This window comes from Rissa tridactyla, chromosome 3, assembly GCF_028500815.1.
Source record: "Rissa tridactyla isolate bRisTri1 chromosome 3, bRisTri1.patW.cur.20221130, whole genome shotgun sequence".
Lineage (NCBI taxonomy): Eukaryota > Metazoa > Chordata > Aves > Charadriiformes > Laridae > Rissa > Rissa tridactyla.
The window spans coordinates 66410309-66423061 of NC_071468.1; the positions used below are offsets into that span (position 1 = coordinate 66410309).

Consider the following 12753-nt stretch of genomic DNA (forward strand, 5'->3'; position numbering starts at 1 on the left):
ATGGCTGCATGGATTGCTTGTTTACAACTGTAAATCACTGGGTTGGATATGGTGTATATTTATCTGTTAAATCTAAATTAAAAATCACTAAATGAAATAGGGATTGTGAGCTGAATGGAGAATGGCTTCTTGGTTTTTATGGCTTTAATATCCTTTGAATTTATCTATAATATATATATATGCACACACACACTTTCAATCTGATAATAATGTCCAGGTTCTAAGTCAAATAGTAGTTGTTTAATATTTTAGATCAAGATTAAATTATGAAACATGTAATTACATGAAAGGAGGAAAAAAGTTGCACTCCAAATCTTACTTCAGTTAAATAATCTTTGGTTTGATTTATTATGAGAATTTTTATAAGTAAGGCAGTAAGTCGATCTTACCAGCAGATTACTTCAGGGTAGTATTCTCCCAGAAGATGCCAGTCTCTTCAGTACAAAGGTGTGAGAGGCTGTTCTCTATTGGAAAGTTCAATTCTAATCAGTCTTGCCAGTGGAAGATGCAACACCGACTACTACAAACTGCACGACTTGTTCAGGTACCCTTTCTGAAAGGTCAGGAATTGTTTTAACAATTATGAAACTCCCTATTTCATAGTGGATTGATGGATACCCCAGAAATAAGCTTCGTTTAATACCGGGATATGGTGCCCCCTTGGAAAGAAGACAGTGTTCCTTGTAGGACAGTTTATATTTGGGAACCATACTTCCAGTCACTAAATTGTAAGACATGTCAAAATTTGCTGAGTTCTATTTTGTAATTCCAATAAACTTTGCAAACGCTTGAAAACCGTGTTCATAAAAGGGTTTAGCTTTGTATCTCCAAGTTTGTGTAGGTGATATTTTCAAAATTCTTCCAGCTAGTAGTGACAAAGGTAGATTCAAATAATGAGGCTTGGTTCCCTTGCACAGCTGCATCTGAATCCTAAAAAACCCTCTGCTCTTCAGCAATTGCTTCTGTAGGAAAAGAGCTCTAGGCTGTTCTTGCATTCAGTTATTTGTAAGCTTCTGGGAGAAAGAGGAATCCAGTGAATTAAACAACTGGTGACGTCTGTTTGGCTTTCTGATGCTTCACTTCTGCTTGTTGCTTCAAGTCATAGTCATTTCTCTTTGTGGAATTTGTCTCATTGCTGTTTGTTCTAGTGATGCAAGATGGCTGTAAGATGGTGAGATGTTTCTATGGCCATGTAAGCTGCTAGCTTAGAATGTCATCATTTTCATTTGTGGGTTCAGTAAGCTAAAGATGTGACCAAGCAACATGATATGATTCAGCATGTTCTGCAAAATGGTACCTAATACAACACCCACAGCAAGTAGACTTTTAAGTGAGCATTAGAAGCACGTGTTGGTGGTTATGTGGAGAATTAATATTTGTTACAGAGGTGATGGATTTCCTCATTAAAGTCAACTCCTCCTTTACGTTTCTGTTTTACGCGTTGTACTAGAATATCCATTTGTTTGGAATGGGGGAAAAACAGTTGTTTCGGACTACACTTGTGAATGTAGTTGTTACATTTTGTGTCATGTTTAAACTAACTGATTAGCTGTGCTGTCTGGACTGAATATCTGAGTTATAAAGAGTGGTTAAAATTTGTACCTTTTCTAAAACCAGACAGCTAGATACATCTTTCAGATTCATCAAAGGTCAAAACAGTGGTGATGATATGACATTTCCTAGAGCCAGCTGATTCCTTGAAAATATTCCTATTTTTGTCTAATGCAAATTGTTAAATTTTTGACTACATAGTAGTGGTAGTGCAGGCTTCTGATTGAAGCCTTTTGTCTTCTCTTGTGCTGTTTCATTTTTCCAGTGTCTGTCAGTCAGTCCCTACACTGTTTGATTGTGGATTTCATTAGGCTTCTGAGTAGTTTAATTGCTTATTGCGTACAAGTCCTTTTGTGTACTGTAATATAATACTGGATGGATACTGCTCACCTGTCCTTTGAGATCTTGAGAAACTAGTAGAGAAGAGTAAAAAAAGCCACCTGGTTTTTAAGACTTTCAGAAGTTTTATCACAACTTAAGTCTTATTTCATGCATTAGTACAGCTTTCTTCAAACGTGTTCTGAAGTAAAACTCTTCCTATCAGTTAAGAAATTCTTATTTGTTGTTCATCAATATGAAATACTCCTAGGGAATGTTTTGCTGCAGTTTGCTAGAATTTTTAAAGGTTTGTTTTATAGTTGTTAATAATACAAGCTTTCTGAAGCCTCCATTTGTTGAGTAGTTCCTATTCTTGATGTTAAAACCAAATCATTCCAATGTATGGTTCTTAAAGTACAGTATTTTAGCCCAACAGCCCTGTCAAATGTAGACCACTTCACTGTAAATTAAGTCAATTGTAAAAAGCAATAGTGAAGCCTTCGTTCATGTTAATTAAGACAACTTATTTTTTTATGCTGTGTTTACAGAAGAAAAAAATTATCAGAATAAACAAAACATGAATATGAAAAATATACAACAGAATAATTGCTCTCCAGAAGATGCTGCGTAGACAGTCTAAATTTGCAGGAATTTTGTCACCTAAAAGTTCTTGAAAAGTATTTTTATTGGTAAAATCTTATCAATATATATGGAGAGATATGTAGAGAATATATATATATATAGAGAGAGAGAGAAAATATATATATGTATATAAATAAAAATTGACATAGTGTAGTAACCTTGGAGTTCTTTTTAAATTTTTCACATAAATCATCACATAAATCAAGATGTTTAAATCTGAATGGTATCTCTGTATTAATTGAAGGCTTTATGAATTTTATCTTACTGGGCTTTTTCCCCATCCAAAATGCAACCCATATGAAGTTGTGGCTTACTGCACGTTAGAAAAGATACCACTTTGCATTTGCAACTAAAAGATTCTGTTTTGAGTCTGTCATGATTCAGTTAAGTTGGTTGGCAAGAAATATGTTTTCTGATTATTTGTAATAAATAAGAGTTTCCTGTAAGAAGAGGAGCAAAAATTAAGGAGGGGGACAAAGTGGTATAGAAACAATCTGGTTTGTATGGTCGTTTCGATCACTTATACAACATGAACAGTGCTGACTGCAATTTTATAAATGAATTCATGTTCTTAAATATATGTAGACTCTTATGTGCTACAACTGTATCAAAGTATTGATCATCTCAGAAAGCTGCTTCAACTGGTAACTGAAACTTCATTTTGTGCTCTCTGCAGTTTCTGATACTGACTTTTCTTTAGTCTTCCTTTAATATTTAGTGTTTGGGTAAATATTGGTTTATTACTGCTTTACAAAGTAACAGAAATGATACAAGATTTTAAAAGCAAATAAACAAAACCTCTGCTGCAGTCTAAGCACAAAGTTTAAAGCCCAGTTTACCTTTGTGGACTTTCTAGTAAATCAGGCTTTAGTTTGGAGCAATTTCCGTGGTTGAGATGTTCTTGATGCCTCTTCCAGTTTTGACTATGCTCTGTAGACCAACTTCGTTATATTTTATTTACATTAGACATACTTCTTTAAATATATATACTTGCTAATAAGAAAATAAAACTGAAAAATAGCTTGGTTTTATTACTGTTATTTTACAGACAGCTTTTGGTAGAACGCTGTCTTTTTCTAATTGCCATCTTAAACCTTCATGATAAATCAGTAATAAAATCCAGGCTAAAACAGAAGAGACCCCCCTAAATAGTGTATGAGTTATAATCACATTCCTTTTATCTTGTAGAACTACATCGATTTGTACTCATAAAACTTAAAAGGAGCATGAAAGAAAACAAAATATGACCCAGCACCTTGTTCTCTGTTAAATTTTGTCATTGTTCAGCCTTATTGCAGGTGTGTTTATATAAGACAATAGCTGGGAAAGAGCATAAAAGGAGATAAAGCCATGGTGCAGCAGCTTCAGTGTCAGCGTGCAGATCAATGCTGCTGTTAGCATAAGTGGGGTAGGATTCTCAGTGGTAACTAAATACTGAAACTTTTGTGGTGAATTAGTTGATACAGCATCGTACAATTAATTTGTAACAGTGGTGTAATCGTAATGTAAGAGGACTTGATAGTTGAGTTCAGATATAACATACCTTAAATTCACTAGAATCTTAATAGATAATCTTGAAGAGGATAGTAATGCCTTCTTTAAAAAAAAAAAAAAGGTAGTGATGCCAAATTCTTAGTCCATAAGCTGTTTTAGTAAGAAAAATGTTACTTTTCCAGCTTGATCATCTTCTTATCAGTAAATAGTTAATGGTAAAAGCCTGAAGATACAATTTGGAAATCAATGGAAAAAAGGAGGGTCAGGTTAGGGAAAACTGAAAGTAGAGATACAAGTCCCATGGGGCCTTATGGGATGCACCGATAAGTGCTGAGTGAGCTGGATGTTGTTACTGCAAGGCCATTTTTTTTTTGTCATCTATAAAAAGTCCCAGCAGTCAGGGGAGGTTCCTGGGATCTGGGGAGAAAAACAAAACAAATGTCATTCCTATTTTCAAGAAGGAAGATATGGGAAATGTCAGGCTGATCAGCCTCGCCTCAGTCCTTGGGAAGGTTGTGGTGCAAATAATAATCCTTTCCAAACTTCTTCAGGACTAAAAGGTGTTTGGAAGTAGTCAGCATGGAATTACAAAGGGGAAACCATACCTTGTACAATGTGGTGACTGTCCCTGTGGATGAGGGGTGAGCTGTAGATACAATCTCAGCTTTAGCAAGGCTTTTGACACTTTCCCATGATTGTTCTAGACAAACAGATGACATGGGCTAGGTAAATGGACAGTGAGGTGGACCGGGAACTGGCTCAACTGCTGGGTTCAGAAGATTGTGATCTGCAGCCTGAAGTCCAGCTGGAGGCTGGTCATTAATGCTGTACTGAAGGCATTGATACCAAGGCAATTAATGAACTGGATGATGACACAAAGTGCATCATCAGCAAGTTTGTAGATTATGATAAAAGCGGGAAGAGTGGCTGATGTATCAGAGGGACCTGGACAGGCTGGAGAAACAGGCAGAATCTTACGAAATTCCACAAAGAGAAATACGAAGTCCTGCACCTGGGCAGGAACAACCCCCTGTGCCAGCACAGGCTGGACTGATTGGCTGGAAAGCAGCTTTGCAGGGAAAGAATGGGGAGGGCTGATGGGGGGCTGTGTGTGTCCTAATGAATGAGGTGGCCATGGGCCAGCAATGGGCCCTTGCAGCAAAGGAGGCCAACACCTTCCTGGCCTACAGTAGGAAGAATGTTGACAGCGGGTCGAGGGAGATGGTCCTTCTTCTCTGCTCAGTACCTGGAGTGCTGTCCAGCGCAAGAGAGACTCGGACACACCAGAGAGAGTCCGGCAAAGGACTGCAGCATTGATTAAAGGCTTTAAGCATCTGATGTACAAGGAGAGGACTAACAGAGGCGGAACTGTTCAGCCTGGAGAGGAGGAGGCGGCTCAGGGAGGTTTTAGCTCTTTAGCTGGGGGATGAGTAAAAAAGATGGAGCGAGGCTCTTCTCAGTAGTGCCCAATGATGGAATGAGGAGAAACGAGAACAAACTGAAATACAGGGAATTCCATTTGAACATGAATGTGAGGGTTTATCAATTGAGAGTGATGAAACACCAGAACAGATTTCCTAGACAGGTTGTGGAGTCACCACCCTTTGAAATATTCAAAATCTTGACCAGCCTGTTGTGAGCAGCGGTGTTAGACTAGATGACCTCCAGAGGTCCCTTCAAACCTCAACTAATGTACATAATTATAGCTATATTTCACCACTGTAGGAGTATAATTTAGGAATTACTCTAAACATGTTAGTTGTGTTAATAATTTAATTTAGACTATCTAACGCATATTAGACACATACCCTGTCAGTTCAGAACTGATGATAGCATGAATGGTATTAATATACAATTATTATTAAAGAAATAAAACCAATGGCATCGCTGTAAATCCATGAAATTGACTGTTAATGTAACAATCACAGTGCCTATATGCAAACTGCCTCCAGAAACATTGCGCTGATCACTGCTTGATGCTACCATCTTGACGTGTGGCAAGGAGCTATCTAACGTGCTAGCTCAGTAACTCTTCTTCCCATACGTAGTCTTGGTGAATTGAAGCTCTGTTATGTTGGAGAGATAGCACCTGCTACCTGTTGTGGTATGGCATATCATTGAGGTGAAATGATGATTCTGACTTAGGCACTTTGTTAAAATATTAATCCTCATGCCAGCAGTATTTATCTGTGCTCTACAATTTTCACTTTAAAAAGATACTTCTGAAATAATATGGAGTTTACTGGAAAGGTGCTGTTGTTAAAAAAAGTGCAAATGGAGAAACAGCATAATTCAGTACAAAATGTTTTTTGTATTTTGAAGTTAAGAGTATGAAAGTAAATTCATTTTTTTTCTTTTGAAAACCTACGAAGACATAAAAAAGTAGTAGTTTTGCATGTGGTCCTTTTAGGAAGATGGTCACTTCTCACTTTTTCACTTGCACGAAAAAGCAGTTCCATAAAATCTTATCCGTTTATCACTGTTGTCCAAGTGTCTGTTTTTCTCTAGCTTTTTTGAAGTAAGACAATACATCTCTAAATAATGAAGAACTTCCTTAGGCTTTTTCCACACTTGTACAATTGGAAGGCTGCACTTTGAGACTTTATACTGTCTGGGAGTAGAGATGAGTTCAGGCATAATATCCCTATACAGCTTCTAAAATAGCAGCTCATTGAATTCCATGATCGAGGCCAATTGTTTAGTCTGACATCTATCTCTTTATTTCCCTCTATTTTCCTTTATTTTAAAAATCAATCTTAGTATAGATGCAAGTGCTACCTGTCTTCCTGTGTCTCAGTCCTGACAGGTTTATTTTTTTACTTTAATTTCCATTCTTTTTTCTGTCCATCTTGTTTTTCTTTTTTCCTGAAAGAACAGAATATCCACTGAAAATAGTCGGTGTGCTTAGGAAGAAATGCAATTTCAGTAGACCAGAAACTGCTCTCTAAGCTGCTATCCATGTGGTAGTTAGATTTCTGTCCTGTTTATATTTCCTTTTGCTTTGTGATCTTAATTTAGTTCTAGACACATTCGTGGCTACGTTTCTTCAGCTCCAGTGCATTAAAACACTTCAACATACTTAATTTTTTATAACATGGCTTTTGAATTTTGAATATTAAAAGAACTAAACCCTGTTTCATAGAACATACAAAAAAAAGAGTTCTTTGCCCCACTCTGCCCTTCCTCCCCCCCCCCCCCCCCCCCCCCACCAGTTGAAGATGGTTTTGTTCTTTATTTTGCACAGTGATGTGTTTAGTACAAATTAGATGAGATTAATTTCTCAAACAAAGCTGACTGGATATAGAAAGAATTCTTTCAAACTTAAAAAAAAATATATTTCAATTCAATAAGATGCTAGTGAGCTTTCATAGAATATATAAAATAATTGTATTGGAAAAGAGGTTACAGTTTTTGGTTAAGGTTAACAAAAGAAGTTCATCAGGAATTAGTTTTTAAAAGTGTATTATCTTTGAGATACAAACTAAGCAGCAAAAGCTGTATAGAGGTTGGTCTGGACCAGGCTCTCCATGCTTCACTAAACATGTTTAGAAATTTAGTGTTTATCAAGTGATAATTGGATATCATAACTTGCTGAAAGTTGAGTTCAGCTATATTCTGAAATGCTTGAATTCTGTAATACGAAGATGAGATAAGTAGAAGGATTAATTTAAGTAAATACGTGAAGTCTGTAATTGTGCTATGACTGAAGCCAGTTTCTTTATGTTGAGATACCTGTTTTGTGTCCTGGTTACCACAGATTGGTTTTTATACGAATAATCCTGATATTGCTCAAGGATCTTCTTGTGTTCTCAGGTGAGAGCTGTGTGATGACATGTGTGGCATTGTCTCTGTTTTTAATTGAGGGAGTGAGGGAAATTAATTTCCAAGGCAAGATTGAGAAAATTATAATCTTTAGCAAATGCTGTTGGTTACGTGAAGCAGGCTTACTGTTTTGAGTGAAAGGTACTCATATCTAATCCTTCATGTGTTTTCATGACCAAACTCAAATTGTTACCATTTTATCCTTCAGTGCCTCTCAGCCTCTTAAGTGTTCTGCAGCATCTGTGTTCAAAAACATAAAAAATGGTATTTAATTATGTGTATTATCAACATAGTTCTGCTCAAAGAGGGAAGAGTTAAGTGTTTTCGAGAATATCCTTCCCTTAACACAGTTTCTACTGTTTTTCAGAAGTTGCAGTATAGCTAAATGTTGTGCTCGTGTGGACACAAGTTGCTGCAAGGTTCACTCTGTGTTCTTGATCTGTTTAATTAAATTGGCCTTCCAAAATAATTATTTGGCATTTGAAATACCAGGTTACTTAAGCTGTCTCAGTTTCTTTGTCTGTAATTCTTTAGTGCAGCCAGTGGCCATTTAATTCACTTGAACAAGTTTTACTTTCCTGTCTTGATTTTTGTTTCTTACAAAGATGTCAACATGAGAGTCCTTGGGGAAAAAAGAAAAGTTAAGGATATGGTTTTTTTTAAAGCCCTATTATCCCACTGAATAGCTTGTCCATTCATGCATTTTTCTGGTGTATTTGAATGGACAAGATCATAGTTTTTCTTTACAAGTGCTAATTTATTTTGGAACCATGAGAAAAGTGAGAGATGAGCTGTTCCCAAAGGTCATCTGAGGAAAAGCTATGTTCTTAGCTTAATGATGGGCATTGTTTGTCCTATGTCATCCTCTGGTGGGGGGGCGGAAAGTTGTATTTTAGACTTTGTTTTCTTTGCAAACCTTACCTTTTCTTTCCAAACTTTACCTTTTTTTTTTTTCCCTTCCCCCGCGCCGCCCCCCCCCAAGACAAGCAATAGTGGTCACTCATATTCTTTGATGAAATATAGTTACCAGATTAAAGCTTATGCATTTTACCAGGTCTGTGGCACGCTCTGATTTCTACATAGCCCTCTTCAGAGTCGTCTTCTCTGGAAATATTCAAAACCTACCTGGACATGTTCCTGTGCAAGCTGCTCTAGGTGAACCTGCTTTGGCAGGGAGGCTGGACTAGGTGATCTCCAAAGGTCCCTTCCAACCTCTAACATTCTGTGGTTCTTTCTTCTGTTATTTTATACATGTTATCTGAGTTCCTTTCTTCTCTATGCACATGGTGAGTCTGGAAGAAGTAGTAATGGGACTCTGAAGAGGGCATATAATAGATGTAATAAGGGGAAGAGGGTGGAAAACAAATTTCCTGCCAACTTCAGGTTCAGTTTACACACAAAACTACTCCCGTTCTTTTTTTTTGTGGTACTAGAAGCTGTTGAAAGTCGTCTGAATACATTCCACGTCCTTTTTTTTTTTTAAGATTTCTGTTACAGAGTTTCTTGATAACATCACTTGGAGAGAGCAGTGAAGAAGCCCAGGAACAGTTTGGAGGTTCTGTCTTAGAGCCCTCCCAAGATGCAACAGGCCAATCATGATTAGCTGTGTTGCGTTCTATGTGAGCCTACCTTATGTCTCTGGCTACCCAACCTTCTTAAAGTGGCTGGTGTTACTTATTCCAACTGTCTGGATTATTACCTATAAATAATGATGAATTGCAAAAGTTTTCCTTCAGAGACGATGTTTGATATTGAAGTGTTTGACATTCTACATGATTGAGACTGACCCGCATTTAAGTTATTTTTCTTTGAGTAATTCTTGTTTTATGCACGGAATATTGAATTATATGCAGCAGAAATGGTATTTCTGCGTGGTTGCCACTGCTTGCACATGGCATCATAGGTAGTCATTTCTGAGAAGGTGACAGACTTTCACTGAAGAAAAAGCTGTCTGCTACTCTATCCACAGAATCAGAAAGAAGTTGCCTCTTTTTTTTTTTTTTTAATGGCCTTATTTAGCTGCCTTAGGGTAAGATTTCTGCACTTTAATATTAATAAGCACAACCATCTTTTAACAAACAGTAATGTTAAGTTTGTGGAGAAAACATAGGTTTTTTGCAGATGGCTCACATGAGTCTTTTTTCCCAAGCATCTTCGTCCCCCACCCCAGCACAATTAGTCAGGTTGACTTTGAAGGGCTGGAATAAGAGGCGTACAATTTGCTGAGCTGAAAATGCAGTGTGTCTGTGGCACTAACCAGTAGGCAGGGACAGTAAGTAGGTTGTGGTGTCTTGCTAGCTCTTCTATTCTTTGATTGGTTTTTTCGTTTGTTTTGTTTTTGTAGCTAAGCAACAGTTGTGAAGATGTTCTGGGATTTGGTTTGACCATGGAGTTTCACAAGTGCGTTGTGAAATACTAATCTAAAACTTATTCCTGTTTATACAGGAAAAATTGGAGTGTTCTAGGGCTTCTTATCCCTATGCTCTTGTAAGCAAGGGTTAATGCTACATTATCATCAACTGGAAAGGGCACGGGTAGAGGTAGGTTTTGCATAGGGGAATCGTATATCATGTCACTCTACCTTTCCCCCCCCCCCCCCCCCCTTTCCTGGAATCTTCAGAAAGGAGTTGAATTTGGGGAGCAAATATTTATAAGGAACTCTGATGAATCTATGTACTATCAATAATAAAAACAACCAAACAGCACAAATTGCAATGCAATTACAAACTTAGTTATATCAGTACAAAATTTGCATAGATATGCACTTTGTTCTAATTGGAATTATTTTAGTTTATTTTGAATGGATTAGGTATATGTGCAAACTTACCCTGTATTATATGAGTAAAATTGGGATTTATTACAATTTAAAGTCTAGTTAAAATCAAATTCTCGTAACTTCTGCATAGCAAGACATTTTCTTGGAATCTATATTAAGTCAAAGCACTTTCTGGAAAAAAGTGTATTTATATGTGACATGCAGAATGCATTGAGAGATATTTCAGAGTAAACAGAAATTGGTTTCTGAAAGCAAATTCCCGTGTATGTCATCTTCTTGACGTGTTGTATTCATTTGTTGGTGCATGCCGCAGACTAGAAACTGATAGGAGATGCTCAGTTAGGGGGAAAAAATAGCTTTAACATATTAAAATAAAATGCTTACATATGAAATTTGTTAGTGGGGAACAGAAACCAGTTCACTTATGGTGAATGTTTTTACTGTGATATAGAGACATCTTTGCAAGTGACTGTAATCTGATGCTGTTCTTTCATAGTTCAGAATTTGTCATCAAATGCTGCTGTAGGAGTACAGGTACATTTGTACCCTTCTTCTTTCTTTACCACTTGTTTTGTATATTTGTAATTGCTTTAAGTTCTATTTCTCAGCCACCTAGTGTTGTTTGACAACGGAATTATTTCTTCTGGCTTGTTTTTGCATGTCTTTCCTGTTGCCCAGGGCATGCCTGACATGGTTGATGTTTGGCTTCCAACATAAAGCACATCTCAGATATTTCCCTTTTTCGAGAGTTACTTTGTAAATTAATTTATCACCTCTGAGAGTAATCTGTTCATTCTTTTGCCCTTAGAACTCTTTATTTTGCCTTAATAGGTCTCTTCTGACTGGTGTGAACTTGCCAGTTTGAACTCTAAGTCAATAATTCTTTCTACAGAACTGTTTAAACAGGTATTTCATCTTCTTTTGTGATGATTTCCTTCATTTTTTTTTCTCATCTCTCTTTGTAGTTTTATTACTTTGCTTTTGTAGATGCAAATTTGAAGGACCTGGTTTAGAGTCTTTTTCATGAGTATAGCTTCTCCAGCTATGCTTGTCTGAATGTCAGTGTAGATACAGCATTTAAGGTACACCACTATTGCCCCAAAAAGTTCATAACCTGTCAGCATAATGAAGTTAAGCCTTGTACCAGGTGAAACCTACTCCTCAGTTCATTGTAATTTGAAATTCTTACTGTAGTGTTTCATGGTATTTGATTATACCCCTGCCTTCCAAAATGAACTGCAGTCAATTCTGTTGTCAGCATCTCTACACTGGTGTCTTGGATAGGTCATAAAGTATGTCTATGGTCTGTAAATGATTACTTCGTATCTTGGCTACTTGTTCTAAGGAATTAAAAACTTTAAGTGGGAGTAGTGTTATGAACTTTGATACCAGCCACTCTTCAAACTTGCTTTATTTTGGTTTTTGGGAACCTGTAAAGTTTCATAAGGAAGCAAAATAACCTCCATTGAAATGTTATATTTAAGCCCTTTAACTTTTCGTCTAAAATGTATACAGTAACTTAAGTCCACAGGTTCCATTTAACAAAATAGATTGATTTTCTGCATTCAGTAGCATTAAAGTAAAAATGTCCAAAGCTTTTTATTTCTAGGAAACTTCTGAAATATATTATGAAATAACTTTGCATGGAAATATTATACTAAAGAAGATGTTACGTGTAGACAGTATGTGCATACCTACAGAGCATAAGCAGTTAATTAAATTAATTTATTTTAACATTAAAACTACTGTAACACCTAGAGATAACGTCCACGTAGCCTCACACTCCTCAGAGTAATGCGTGAATGCCTGGAGGAGGAGGAATTCTCCAGGAAGGAGGAAATTCCTTCTGAGGGGGAAAGAGGAAGAAACTCGTTTGAATAGTTCTGGAGGAGCATGACTTAAAACAACTTTCACGAGCTGTGAACTGTTAGAAACTTTGGATTACCTTTTATTACTTTCTTTAAAGGGAGTTCAGTTCACTTACAGGGATAACAACATGTAAGTGTATCAGAGAGACTTGTCAAAGTATGTGACAATGAAAGACACTGAGTAGTATTTGCCAAAAAATGTAAATGACTGAATCTTTTTGCTTACTTGAAATGACAGAACCATATTAAAGGATAAAATAACTTAGCTTCATTCAATAATGT

At 36.7% G+C, this 12753-nt stretch overlaps 1 protein-coding gene across 13 annotated transcripts in view; it reads left to right on the plus strand.

The window, feature by feature from the left end:
• The window catches only part of EPB41L2 (erythrocyte membrane protein band 4.1 like 2), a 121790-nt gene that overhangs the window by 48437 nt on the left and 60600 nt on the right, over positions 1 to 12753 (plus strand). The window lies entirely within an intron of this gene.